Raw genomic sequence first — 13,998 nt, 5'->3', positions numbered from 1 at the left:
GCACGTAGCCCAATCTGAAATCGCTACAGATGATGGTCTTAAATCCTTAAGCTAGGCTGACATATTGGCACATATCTTCTTATACTACATCACTTACTGGTTGCTCCATGGGGATCAATGTCTCCCTTTTTCAGCTATGAAAGACCTGGTCCTATATGAACTGTTTTTTTTTTTTTTGTAGAACCAGTGGCTTTTAAATTTCCTACACAAAGAACCTTAAGCTACATGAAAATACAAACACAACTCACTGGTGTGAGAGGTTCCTTACCCAATGCATCACCCTCTTTTCTTACCCAAAGAGAAGGTAAGGAATTCCTTTCAACTACTTGCTTAGCCAGCCAGCCCACAGAATTACTTATAGCAATTTGTTATAAGGATACTGCAAGATTAAATCTTTACAAAATTTTGAAGGATTCCCAGTCATGACTGGGCCCTATGCAAAATGCTCTGACATCACACTAATCATATAGAGCAATCTCCTTCTCAAACTGAAGTTGGAAAAAGGAATTCATATTCTTGTGACATATGGTCAAATTACAAAGACTTAGCAAACACTAGCATAAAAAAATAAGAAAGAATTCTAAAAATGTAAAATATGGTCATGGTCTGAAGTAAGGAGGAAGAAGGCTGCCTGTTCTGTGTCTCTTTATTCCCAGCATTACTGATCAAGGAGAACAAGGAAGCATTACTCTGAGATGTTGTTTCATGAGGATAGCACACTGAAGGAGAGAGTCCAAACTGTCATCAGTTGACTAACAAGACCTCAGTGAAGATCTACAGCTTTTCAGAGTTTTGTAGTAATCTCTTGTACAACTTTTGTTGAGTCCGCCTCTAACAGCCAGTCTAGCATCCATCAATCTATTTATGAAAACACTTAAGTGTTTCTTGACTGTTTGCATTGCTAGTTCCATCTCCTTTACTATACCTATGCTTAACTTATTTTTCAGAGACACCTGACAATTACATTACTAATAACTGTGTATTTCTATCATGTGCTGTTCAACACAAACTTCGAAAGATACTGCGGAGAGACCCATGCATATTCACACTTTCTAAAACTGGACAGAATCTACTGATTAGGCACTCTTACAGAAATTATGAGAAAGAACAAAATACTGTTAACAGATACAACACATTGTCTAATGTATACAGCAAAAGTGCACTGCATGGAACCTTCTCAGAAATATACTACACTAATTCCAGATAAAGCTTAAAGTCATTTTCAGAAGAAATGTTTTATCAATAACAAAATTACTATGTATTACAGGATGAAATCTGACAGCTCTATAACAAAAACAAATGAATCTAAACAGAATAACTCCAAAATAAAGAAGGACATCACCAAAATGTACTGATGTTTCAAAGAATGAGTTCCAATGATTATGTCTTAAAGCACATTTAAGACAGGAGCAGAGTCCCAAATGTACAGAAAGGACTGGTGAGAAAGACCTACAGATGTGTTTCCAGTGGAAATAAATAAGTTATTATTTATCTGTGCAGATAGCTTGTTGAGACCCAATATAAAACAAGGAAGTGTTGTTCTGCAGTTCCTCTTATTGAAAGGACAGAAAACAGAAAATGCTAAGAGGAGACGTGGTATTACACAAAACTGACACCAAAAGCAATCTGAGCATGGATACTGAATGGAAAATGAGATTTTCAGCAGTTTTAAGCATTCACCATTATTAAGCATCACAAAATAACTAAAACTACCCCAAAATCTAGAACTACTCACCCACTACTCCAGAACAGTACACATATACCAAGCAACATTTCTTACTTTCTGGATCTAAGTAGAAAACTGTTTACTATGTCCCCCAACAGAGGTGGCTTTGCAATTGCACATTCTCTGAATACAAAACTAATTCCACTATTACACTACCAAATGACTTGTTCAGAATTCCTCATACATTACCCCCTCCACAAAAAACTGAAAACTAAAAGTACATGGACAACCACAGTAGATGCAGTAGGCTAGCTGTCACATCCCTAACCTAGAAAATAACAGCTTGCACATATAGAAAATGAACCCCATTTGCAAATGTAGTCCACCACTTAACCCCAGGGTAAACTGTTTGAAGAACGTCTTGATGTGGTGCACATCTTTTATCAGGTACATATTTATTAATGACACTGCAGTCAACAGTTGTATTAAAAAGGTGACAGTGGGCTGTCCAGCTAAAGTGGCAAGCAGTCACAGGTGGATTCTGACAATGTCTAAGAACAGAGAAGGGGTACTGTCTCAGAAAGTAGGATGCATCCTGCTCCCATGTATGTTTTTTTCTAATCTAAATAAATAAAAGCCACATTCTCCTTTTCAAGATCATCACAGAGACAGTTCTGGAGAGCTCTCACTACAGCATTCTTGTTTGAAAATGTATCTGAATAACTGTCAATATGCCAGCCACTTGTATGTGGGCCAGATGACTGCAGAATGATTCCTGTGATCATACGACATCAAACAACTACATTTTGTAATGAGCATTTTTTTTTGTTTGTTTACTGCAGGAAAGAAAAATGAACACATTCGGTACTATTCAAATTGTACAGTCCTCTGTAACTTTATAATGTACATTCTGTTTATCTGGTTTCTGCAAATGCACTGTCACACTGAAACCTGACTGAACAAATAAACACCAGAATGCTCGCATAAGCATAAATCTGTCAGACTTTTGCAATTAGAGCAAAAGCTTATATCTCTTGGTAAGAACTTAAGCATGCAATACTGTATGCTGTAACTTTTCACACCCTTGTTTTATTATTTATGAGCAACAAATGTCAATACTTTTTATAGTGCCCACATGTGCTGCAAAGAAAACTATTTTAGAAATTCAGATTAACATTTATATGTTACAATATATTTCTGTTAAAGCATCACACTTTTCAGACACTTGCCCCAAACTAGGATTAAAAAATGTTTTAGCTTTTTTGTTAAAACAAGACTGTCTACCCAAACAATATATGTGGAAGTTCAGTAATATCATGAGCTCTATGGTTGAGTTCCATTACTTTTAAACTATTTAAGCTGCTATTCAGAGCATTTTTCACAGCTGAGCAGGAAAAAGGGCAATACCAAGGCACCTAGAATAACACTTTTGACACTGTGTTTTAATATACGTGGGTAAAGCAGATCAACTGTGGGATTCTGAAAGATAGTGGACGCTGAAGTACCACTATAACCACACTGAAGTACCACTATAACCATGTCATTAGCAGATGTGCTTGTTCAGACTTACTGCCTTAGAGACACAAGCCTGTCAGCAGGGTGACCCTCCCTCCTTTCGCTCCTCTACTCTTTTGGATGCCGTTAACTTTGACATTGGGTACTCTGTAGATCCAATCTACATCTTGGAGGCTTTTGACTGGGATTTCTTCAGCATCTCAGCACAAGATGGCTTATTTGTTGATTTTAGGGCAGGGTGAGCATGGTTGCAAGGGGTGGGAGTCACTACTCACAATTTGGTGGGTATTACTACTATGTTTGGATGAGAGGTTAGCCTCCAAAATTAGTAAATGCTTGCACCTCTCATACAGACACTCATCTAGTTGAAGAAGCAAATGATTGTCAGTCAGCTCAAGGCAATTGTTACATTGCCTCAGGTTACCTAGTAGCTCTCAGGCTGGCTACAGGTGGTGTGGGAGACAGTGACCTCATGGCTTGTAATGTCTGGTATGTAAGAAGTACACCAGTGAGGGTTGCTGTATGGAAGGGGTTGTACATTAAACATTAATTAGGACAGAAAATAAGATTTGCTAGTGAAGTAAGAGTACAATAGAGATAAAAGGGCAAGGAGTGAAGTAGGGATAGACATGAAGTAGGATAGTACATTTTACATAGCAGTACTTATGCAAGTGTTGTAAAGTGCTTGTCAGGTCTAAGTTAATTAACACAGCTAGAGAATTACAGCTGAAGATTTTTATAGTTTTGAGTCTCACTCAGTCTACAGAGCAATGGGAATGCAACAGAATGAGTAGCAGTAACAGCAGTAATGAAATTGCAATTACAGCGAGGACAGTCTCAGCAAATGGTTTAAGGACAATAAAATGGTTAAGCAGTCTGGCAAGGTTTCCACAACAGCAGAGAGTTGTATAAAGTACAGTTGTGTACACCTACCATAAATGTAGATGTTCGAGTGTCTTCACTGTTGCAGTCATGACTGTAGGGTTCTCCAGGCAGCCCTCGGTCGGCCAGAATCCCAAAGTCTGGGTCCGGCGTCGGCTGTTCAGCCATGCTCCCTGACGTCATAGCGCCAGGAGTACAAAGCTGACAGCCAATGCCATCTTCTCCAATTTTTCTTGCCCCAGATGTCAGGAGTCCCAAAATGAAAAAGGTCCCAAAACCTTTGCAAATACACCTCGGAAGAATGGTGAAAAGTAAAAATAAGAGGGGACAGGAGGGAGGGAAACCTAGACTGCAACAGTGAAGACACTCGAACATCTACATTTATGGTAGGTGTACACAATTGTACTATGTTCATCGTGTTTCACTGTTGCAGTCATGACTGTAGGGTAGAATCCCAAAGCTGAAAGAAAGGGAGGTGGTCATAAAGAAGGAGGGGTGGCTAAAAGGCCCTGCAAGACTGCAGAGGCAAAGCCTGCCCTAGACTTAGAGTAGAGAGGTAGATTGTAGTGCTTAGAAAAAGTATGCACTGAACTCCAAGTTGCAGCTTCCAAAATGTCTTTGGCAGGAACTCCCCTGAGGAAGGCCGCAGAAGTGGCAGCAGCTCTGGTGAAATGAGTCCGTATACTCCCTGGGATTTGCTTTCCATGGTGTGAATAACAAAATCTGATTCCATGAGCAATTTTATTTTGAGGAGTGGGGAAAAAGGTTGGCAAGTGCATAGTTTGATTTAAAGCCACTTTGGAAACCACCTTAGGCATGAAGGTAGGATTATTCCTCAAAGACACCCTGTCTTGATGAAAAATAATATAAGGTTCCACAGCCATAAGAGCTTGCAACTCTGAAACTCTCCTGGCAGAGGTTAGGGCTAACAAGATTGCTGTTTTCCAAGATAAAAACTTGATGTGAGAAGAGGCAGCAGGCTCAAAAGGAGGCAAGGTTAGTTTTTCCAGAACATAGTTGAGATCCCAAGCAGGAATGGGAGGAGATCTAGGAGGTCTTAAGTTCTTAGCTCCTCTGAGAAACTGTCTCATGAGCTGGTGGGAAAATATGGGAGGGTCTGTATTATAATGAGCAGAAATAGCAGAGGCATGTATCTTAATGGAAGAGAAAGACAGACCCTTATGTAAGAGATCTGTCAAGTAAAGTAAAATTAAGGTAATGTTAGGAAGAACAGGATCAGAATCCTGAGCCTGCATCCAGGAACAAAATCTTTTCCATTTTCCTGCATAAGATTTTCTAGTGCTGGGACGTCTGGCTTCTAAAATGACATCCATAACCTGCTTGGGTAGGAAAGAAGAAATCAAAGGCCCTGGATTAACCAGGCTGCCAGGCTGAGAGTTCTGACATGAGAGTTTGGAACCTGACCCTGATGTTGGGACAGAAGGTTCGGAGACTGAGGTAAAACCCAAGGGGGCTCCAGACATAGGTTTTTTAGATTTTAGAGTAGGATACCAAAACTGCCGAGGCCAATTTGGAGCCAGCAAGATTACCATCTTGGGCTTGTCCTGTTTTATCTTCAATAAGACCCGTGGAAGAAGAGGAAGAGGCAGAAAGGCATATCCCGAGAGGTTCCTCCAACTGAATGACAGGGCATCCACTTCCCAAGCTTCTCAGTGGAAAGTCCTGGTGCAAAAAATTCTGTAGTTGATGACTGAGATGGGATGCAAAGAGGTCTATGTGAGGACATCCCCAGACTGCTGTTATCATCCTGAATATTTTGGCGTCCAGCATCCACTCGTGTGGATCCGAAAGGTTTCTGCTCAGACTGTCTGCCAGGAAGTTTTGTTTCCCTGGTAGAAACTGAGCTTGAAGATCCAGATTGCAAGCTAGAGCTGTGTTCCATAGATCCATGGCTAGTCTGCAAAGGGGGTAGGAATGAGATCCCCCCTTGCTTGTTTATGTACCACATAACTGTGGTGTTGTAGTTGTCCTGGTTGTAAAAGATTCCTGAAGGCCAATAGAGCTTTCTGAACGGCTAACATTTCCTTCAAATTGATATGCAGGTGCTTTTGATCCTTTGTCCAAAGGCCCTACAGACAGTTGCCCTGAAAATGGGCTCCCCAAGCATAATCCGAGGCGTCCGTAGTTAGAATCTGAGTGGCAGGAGGCAGACGGAAGGGTTTCCCTTTGTTTAGAGCACATGCCCTGGACCACCAAAGAAATTCCTTTTGAAGGCAAGGAAGGACGGAGATCAGTATGTCTAAACAGTGGCAATGCTGAGACCATACACTTTTTAGGTACCACTGTATTTTCCTCATCTGTAGTCTTGCATATGGTACGAGAAGGATGCAGGAGGCCATGAAACCCAAAGCCTGCAGGAATTTCCTTGCAGATAGCGGAGTTAAAGTTGCCAAGGTTTTGAAAGTTGAAGCCAGCAGTAATTGTTTTTCGGATGTCAGAAATGCCATCTGGGTTGTGGTGTTTAGAAGAGCACCCAGAAAAGTTATCTGTTGTGATGGTGTCAAATTGGACTTTTTTATGTTTACAGAGAATCCCAGGAACTTGAGGAGGTTCTGTACAAATTCTAGATGCTGGAATAAGACATCCTTGCTGTCTGCCTGAATTAGACAATCGTCCAGATAAGGGTAAATTTGAATTCCCTTGAGTCTGCAGTAAGCTACTACTGGAGCCAGGCATTTGGTAAAGACCCTGGGCGCAGTAGATAATCCAAAGGGCAGCGCAGAGAATTGAAAGTGCCTCGATCCGGCTATGAACTTGAGGTATTTTCTGCGATCCTGCCTGATGGGAATGTGTAAATATGCCTCCTTTAAATCCAAAGTTACCATCCATGCATTTTTGGACAGCATTGGAAGTAGCTGCTGTAGAGTAAGCATCTTGAATTTTAGAATCTCTAGAAAGGTGTTCAAGACCGACAGATCCAGAATGGGTCTCCATGAGTTTTGCTTCCTTGGGACTAGAAAGAGCCTTGAATAAAACCCTTTTCCCCTCTCTGAAAGAGGAACCAGTTCTATGGCATTCATAGCCAAAAGAGCTTCCACCTGGTTTAAGGCCTCCGTCCATTGATGTTTTGGAAGGTCTGGCCATCCGCTTGGCCTTGGCAAGGTATGAAAATGGAATTTGTAACCTCTTAAAACCACATCCAAAACCCATTTGTCTTGGGTTATTTGAGTCCAATTTTGATAAAAAAGAGAGAGTTTTCCTCCGAGTGGGGCTTCCAGAGAAGAAATTCCTGTAGCCCCACAGAGGGAGTCATTGAGTTTGTTTCCTTTGAGATTGTGACCTGTCCTCTCCTCCCCTAGGGGTGGAAGCAGTCCACTGTCTTGGTCTATAAGCAGCTTGTGATTGAGGCCTCCCTCTGGAACGTCTATATCTACCCCTCTGAGGCCTGTCTGAAGTGGGAAAGGACCAATTTTTCGAAGGCCAATTCCTGCTAAATTTAGGAGGCTGTACTTGTAAGAAATCTTTAACTGTTTGCATTGATTTTGCCTTATCCTCCATCTTCTTAATCACCTCTTCAGCTTTTGATCCAAACAAAACATTAGGCTGAACAGGAGCATCCAATAATTTTGCCTTTACCTGTTCAGGTAAATTTTGTTCCTTTAGCCATGCATGCCTCCTAATGACTGTGCCAGAGGCCGCAGCCCTACAAGAAGCCTCCAAGGCATCAAATCCACAGTGTAAACCATGCTTCCCAACCTGTTCAGTGGCATGCAATAAATCATGTAATTCCTTATCCTCTGCACAGACAGAAATGGAAGTAAGCTTTTGTTTTAAGACAGACAATAGAAATTGCTGGTATTTAAACATATGAAACTGACAGTTTAAAGCCCTAATGGACAAAGTAGCAGAAGTGTACACTTTTTTGCCCCATCTTTCTAAGGATCGAGAATCCTTTTCAGTAGGAGTAGGATTTTTTGGCAGAAGTGGCCTTAGCTCCCTTAGGACCCTGGGAAATGGTTTCAGGGTCAGCAGAAGGGTTCTTGAATAAAAACTGATGGGAATCAGGAACCCTGTAATATCTATCAGGTTTCACAGGAGCAGGAGGAAAAGAGTCAGGGGTTAAGTTAGCCTCCGAAAAGGCATCATCCACAATATCCAAAACAGGAGGGATAGCCAGGGGTCTATGTTGGGGAAGAAGAAGAAGTTCCCTCAGCCTTTTCTTGGATTCTGAATACTCCTGTCCTTCCCAGTGGAAATGTTGCCTCATTTCATGCAAAGTTTCCCCAAAAGAGAAATCCTCAGGGGGAGAAGCTGAAGGAATGGATTCTTCAGCATCAGAATCCTCATAAGGAGGGAAAGAATATTCCTGATCAGAAGAAGAAACTGAGGAAACAGAAGCCTGATCAGAGGAATCATAAGAAATATCCTGCCTTGGCCTTTTGTCTGGAGGGGGATGAGAACCCCTAATCATAGTAATCAAATCCTCCGCCATCTTGAGTAACTGCTTCTGTGACTTGTGAGCCGGTTCAGAAGAAGCCTGTGTAGAAGTCTTTGATTTTGAAGGAGTCTTTGCCTTTGTCTTTGGCTTTGCCTTTATTAGTAGCTGAGTAGGCCTGAAAACCCCTTCGGAAGCCGGTACCTGCACAGCGGCTCCGGATCCATCCGAAGGAGCGCTGTCTGAAGGTCCTGCAACAGAAATATTTAAAGGCCTGGTTGGCTCCTCATGAGAGTCCGTTTCGGCCATCGGTTCTGAAATGGCCGACGACAGGGGCTGCAAAAGCGCCTCACTGACGACGGCTGAACCTGAAGCTGGCTCCGCTTGTGCGTTATCATCAGATTTGGACCTTGGAGGCCTGTCTTTATCCTTGCGACGTTTATGAACTCCGGTAGCCGGGACCGTATCTGACGGCATTTTGTAGTTAAAGCGCCTACTGAAGTAATGAAAAGCAAAATCGTACCTTCGCTTAATTGTACGTTGATTGAATCTAGCACAAAACCGACAACTAGCTACGTCGTGGTCAGGGCCCAAGCAAGGAATACAGTAAGAATGAAAATCCTTATGAGGTATTTGCTTCCCACATGAAATACAATTATTAACTTTTTCTGACATCGGAGTGGAGCAAGAAAAAAGTTTCCCCAACGGGTTACTTAGCTTTGAGTGGAGAAGAAAGTCTTCGGACCGAAGTATATCAGTAAAATTCGTCAGGAGTCCGCCGACCGGCAAATGCGAACTATCACCGCACGGCAAGAAAGACTGGGGAAGATGGCGTCGGCTGTCAGCTTTGTACTCCTGGCGCTATGACGTCAGGGAGCATGGCTGAACAGCCGATGCGGACCCAGACTTTGGGATTCTGGCCAACCGAGGGCTGCCTGCCAGCAGGGGAGAACCCTACAGTCATGACTGCAACAGTGAAACACGATGATCATCAGTGAAATGAAACAGAAGGCTGTAATCCTGGTGAATCAATACCAGCAGTTAAAATACAGTATAATAACAGAAGCAGAATGCATGAATACAATACCGTGACTAACAAACAGGCTTGGGTGCAACATCAGAGTTTCAATTACAATACAGTCATCAACAGCAAATAGTGAAAAAGTAAAGGCAATAACAACAACTTCCTGGATACTAGTACTAACAACTAGTAATTTGGCCCAGATGCCACAACAGCAGACAAGTAAAAGTAATGGGATAGTTTACTATTTATAGGAATCACTAGCAACCTGGATCAGATGCTCACAATGCACTTGCTCACTGCTAATTGCTTTGAATAGCATGTGCCCTAATTCCCACTAGCCCGGTCCTACAAAACTACCTAGCCTTCCTGCCACCTGGCCCTGCTGAACTGCAGCTGTACCAGAGCACTAACCTAGTCCTAAACCTAACCTGAATCCTTGCTTTCTAATGCTAGCAGAAACATTCCCCTCTCCCCCTCCCTAACCCTAACCCTGATCACTTTCTAAATCTGAAATTCCACTACCCTTCCCTAAACCTGAAATCCCTGATCATTCCCCTAAATCTGATACTCCACCCTCTCTAAACCTAAAACTCCTCTCCTACTCCCTAAACTTAAACTCCCATCCTGCTCCATAAACCTAAGACTCCTCTCTTGCTCTCTAAATCTAATTTCTTTATTCACTCCCTAATCTTAAATTCCCTTCTCACTCACTGACCCTGAAACTCTCTTGTCATCTCCCTAAACTTAAATCTCTCTTGCAATCACTGCCTGATATGCTTGTCCACACTCCCATTCCTTCCCACTCCCTCCCCTTGGCTGCTTTGCATACATATTTCGAACTTGGCTAAATATTACACAAGGTGCAACAGCTCCACTCTCTCAAATGCATATCACCCAAGCATTTACTCAAGTTCGAGCATGAGTTGCAGACTGTGAGAATTAAAAGACACCAGAATCCCTGGCTGTCTTTTGAGCTCCTGCAATTTTTACTTGTAGTAGACCCTGCATTTCCCATCTGACTTACAGGTGTCACTGTCATTTAAGAAGGCCTCATGACCTCGCAGCTCCACCTTTATGGCCGCTCTTGCAGTGCAGACAGGTTCACTGTCTGGATAACATGTACTGTTCAATAGGTGGAGCAGTGGTGCCAGGCAACTTCATACATATTTGAAAGGTCCACAGAGTCCTTGACTGACATTGTACTAAGCCAGGAATAGGTAATGAGATTCATTACTATAAATCTGCTTCTGGCATATAGGGACTCCCAAACATTCGGTACCTCAGCATTGCAAAATACTGTTTGGGCATATCATACCCATTCAATACAATGTCATGAGCAGGCATGGGGATATATGTCAGGTTTGGGGTATTGAAGCAGGATGGCAGAGTCTTTCCCTTAAACTTCCCACAAGTTCTTGGAGTCTGGATCCAAAAATCCTATGCAGGATTTTGGAGGTAGGATGCAAGCATTTTTATTATATACTGACTTTTACTCATGGATGGCTTATACTGAAATAAAGATCGTAAACTGTCTGTGCTTACTGAAAAATTTTAATGTAAACTACACGTTGAAAGCAAAAAAGACAGCTTAAGATCCATCAATAGGGAGAGGCAAAAACTTAGCATTTAATGAAGCTGAAACGTGATCATGTTGCAGGAGTGACACCTTTTAAGCATGAAAAAAAACAGTAACTGTCATGCTTACAAGTCACTTAATGTATATTAGGAAATGTGTCTAAATCCAGTCAACCTTTAACATGAATACTACATTTCTTTTACTAACTCAGCATCCTCTGATATTAGCCTGTATCAGGAGTGATAGTCTGCTTAGAGATTAGATAGTAATTAAAAAAAAAACTTCCCCTCACTTCAAGTGTACCTTACAACATTAAAGGAAGTAAGCAACTGTTGAATAAAGGTAGCTTTTTGTGCATTAACATAAAAAATAGTCCTCTATTATTCTCTACTCATGCAGAAATAGACAGAAAACCATTGTATTTGGAAACATTTTAAATATAATACCATTAATGTTTACCCATTTTGAAAAATATATAATGAGGTCTAACTGCAATTACCTAAGCAAGGTCATTCAAAACATCACTCTTGTGAGTAATTTAGTAGAGCTTTCTCTTTTACCTTAAAATAAGATAAAACTTCTGTTTTCCTATCAAATATACAACTTTCATTGAGTTTAAATATATATTCAGTTCACAGTCACTCACAATGCTACATGACACCAGCTCTGATGCTCAGTACTACAATACAACAATGTTAGTGGTTAAGCAGACTCACAAACCTTATATAAGGTTGTCAAAGACTCAGTTTCCTGCAGAAACTAGCCTATCAAATGAGGAATCAACTTGTGTTTTAAAAGTGTATAGAGTGTTAGTGTGTCTTGCCTTAATGGGCAGCTTATTCTATAAAAAAATCTGTTGTGAAAGAAACTTTAAGCTATGCTATTCTTCTTAACTTCAAAAGAGAAGTTGCTATTTTTGGTAGGGCAAGAGTATGAAAAAATTTTAACTCATGGGTAGTGCAAAGAGATTCAGCCTTAGAACTTCTATATGCTAAGGTTATATCTCCTCTTAGCCTCTAATCTACAGAATACTACTAATTTAAATTCCTCTTATTGCCTCAAAAATATCTGGATGTTTGTTTGTCTTTCGGCTTTTCACAGTAAGGGGTTGCCACAGTGGAACTCCGGTCCGCTAATGATTGGCAGTAGATTTTTACAAAATGCCGAGGTGCCAGCTCGACGCCCAACCTTCAACGAAAGCACCCCCATTTACGGACACATGTCTTTCGAATGCTACCCAACCGCAGGGAGGACATGCAGACTCCACACAGAAGGTACTCCCAAGCCCAGCCGAGAATCGAATGGGAGAACCTCTTGCTGTGAGGTAACAATGCTACCGCCGTACCACAGCGGTATATTTCTTGTAATTGCAAGACTTGTCCACAAGTTATCCTACTGGAATAAGGTGTTACCAGCATGCCAGGAGCTGACAAATTTAATATTTCACCAGTGAGAATATTAGATTCTGAGAGAGTTGCAGCTTTAGAATGCAAAGAGCACACTGAAAACCATAGTTGATACTCCCTCCACAGATTCTTCACCAAATCCTTCACAGGACAAGAAATAATTTAAAAACTGGACTCTTTAAAATTAGTTATTGGAACATTATCTGAGATTAATGAGGAAGTGAAGTATGTATGCAACAACTGTATCAGCAGAAAGATCAACTTTCTAAAGTGATAGGAAGCAAATCTTTTTTCACCGACAATTATGATCAACTTGCTGCTGCTGAAAATAAGGATTTACCTTCAGAAGTTGCCAATAAAAGAAAATCTTTCACTAATTTATGGAATCAATCATGGATCAAGGGAATTGCTTCTATATTTCAATTTCTAGCAACTCTTACAGTAAATAACAATGATCTATCTCTTTTGTATTTACCTTTAGAAGAGACAGTAACTAAACTTACTGCACTGAACATTCTGCTGGGATTAAAAAGATGGGGAAACTCCTTATAATGAACATTATCTCTTTTTAGCCACGGTGGTGCAGTGGTTAGCATTGTTGCCTCACAGCAAGAGTTTCTCTGGTTTGATCCTTGGCTGGGTTGCCTTCTGTGTGGAGTCTGCATGTCCTCCCTGTGGTTGCGTGGGTTTCCTCCAGGTGCTCCGGTTTCCTCCCACATCCCAAAGACATGCTGCAGGTGGATTGGACACTCTAAATTGGCCCTAGGTGCGAGTGCGTGTGTGTGTGTGTGTGTGCCTTCTTTGGAAGGTTGGGTGCCGGGTTTGCAAGTCGACACTGTATAACTCCACTGCCAATCATGAGCAGACAGGTGATCCGCTGTGGCTACCCCTAACCGGGAAAAGCCGAAAGAAGAAGAAGAATTTGTTTCAGTTAGGGGATCTCCCATCAATATGAGAGTTTCTTTAATCTATGAGATAATATTTTAGAGACATATTTGTACTGACGCACAGAGAACTTAACACTAGACTGTTTCTAAATTATTTATTACATTTTCTAGAGTCATGTTAAATTTATTATCCCTTAATGTAAATTGTCTGAACCATGACATAAAGAGATGTAAATTTATAATGCTGATTAAGTTATATTCTGCTGATATGGTTGTTTTACAAGAACTTTGTTTAGTACAAGGAAAGCATATATTTTCAGACAGAAAACTTTCTAAGTATTATCTAGTGAATTTAGTACATATATTTAAAGCAGTTATCGTATTTACTACATTTTTTCAGCATAATAGATTCCTGTTCTGATTCTAACAATAGCACTGCTTTAGTTGAAATGAAATGTCAACAGTTTATCTTTGCTAATGATTCCTCATACACACCATTGGATAACAATGACATTTTCTTAAAAGATTTAACAACCGGTCTTTTACAGCTAAATTTTTGTAATATGATACTAGCTGGGAATCTAAATGTTTCTTTTACATCAACACTGACATTAATTTATCAGAGACTTTTTAAATGCTTCCTGAC

General features: G+C 40.9%; 1 protein-coding gene across 1 annotated transcript in view; it reads right to left on the bottom strand.

Annotated features, from left to right (window-relative positions):
• Positions 1 to 13,998, bottom strand: part of LOC122815037 (gamma-secretase activating protein) — a 1,452,063-nt gene that overhangs the window by 804,700 nt on the left and 633,365 nt on the right. The window lies entirely within an intron of this gene.

This window comes from Protopterus annectens, chromosome 11.part0 (assembly GCF_019279795.1).
Source record: "Protopterus annectens isolate FY-2018-M chromosome 11.part0, PAN1.0, whole genome shotgun sequence".
NCBI lineage: Eukaryota > Metazoa > Chordata > Ceratodontiformes > Protopteridae > Protopterus > Protopterus annectens.
Note: the sequence above shows the minus strand (reverse complement) of the source record. Positions and strands in the feature narration are given on the sequence as shown.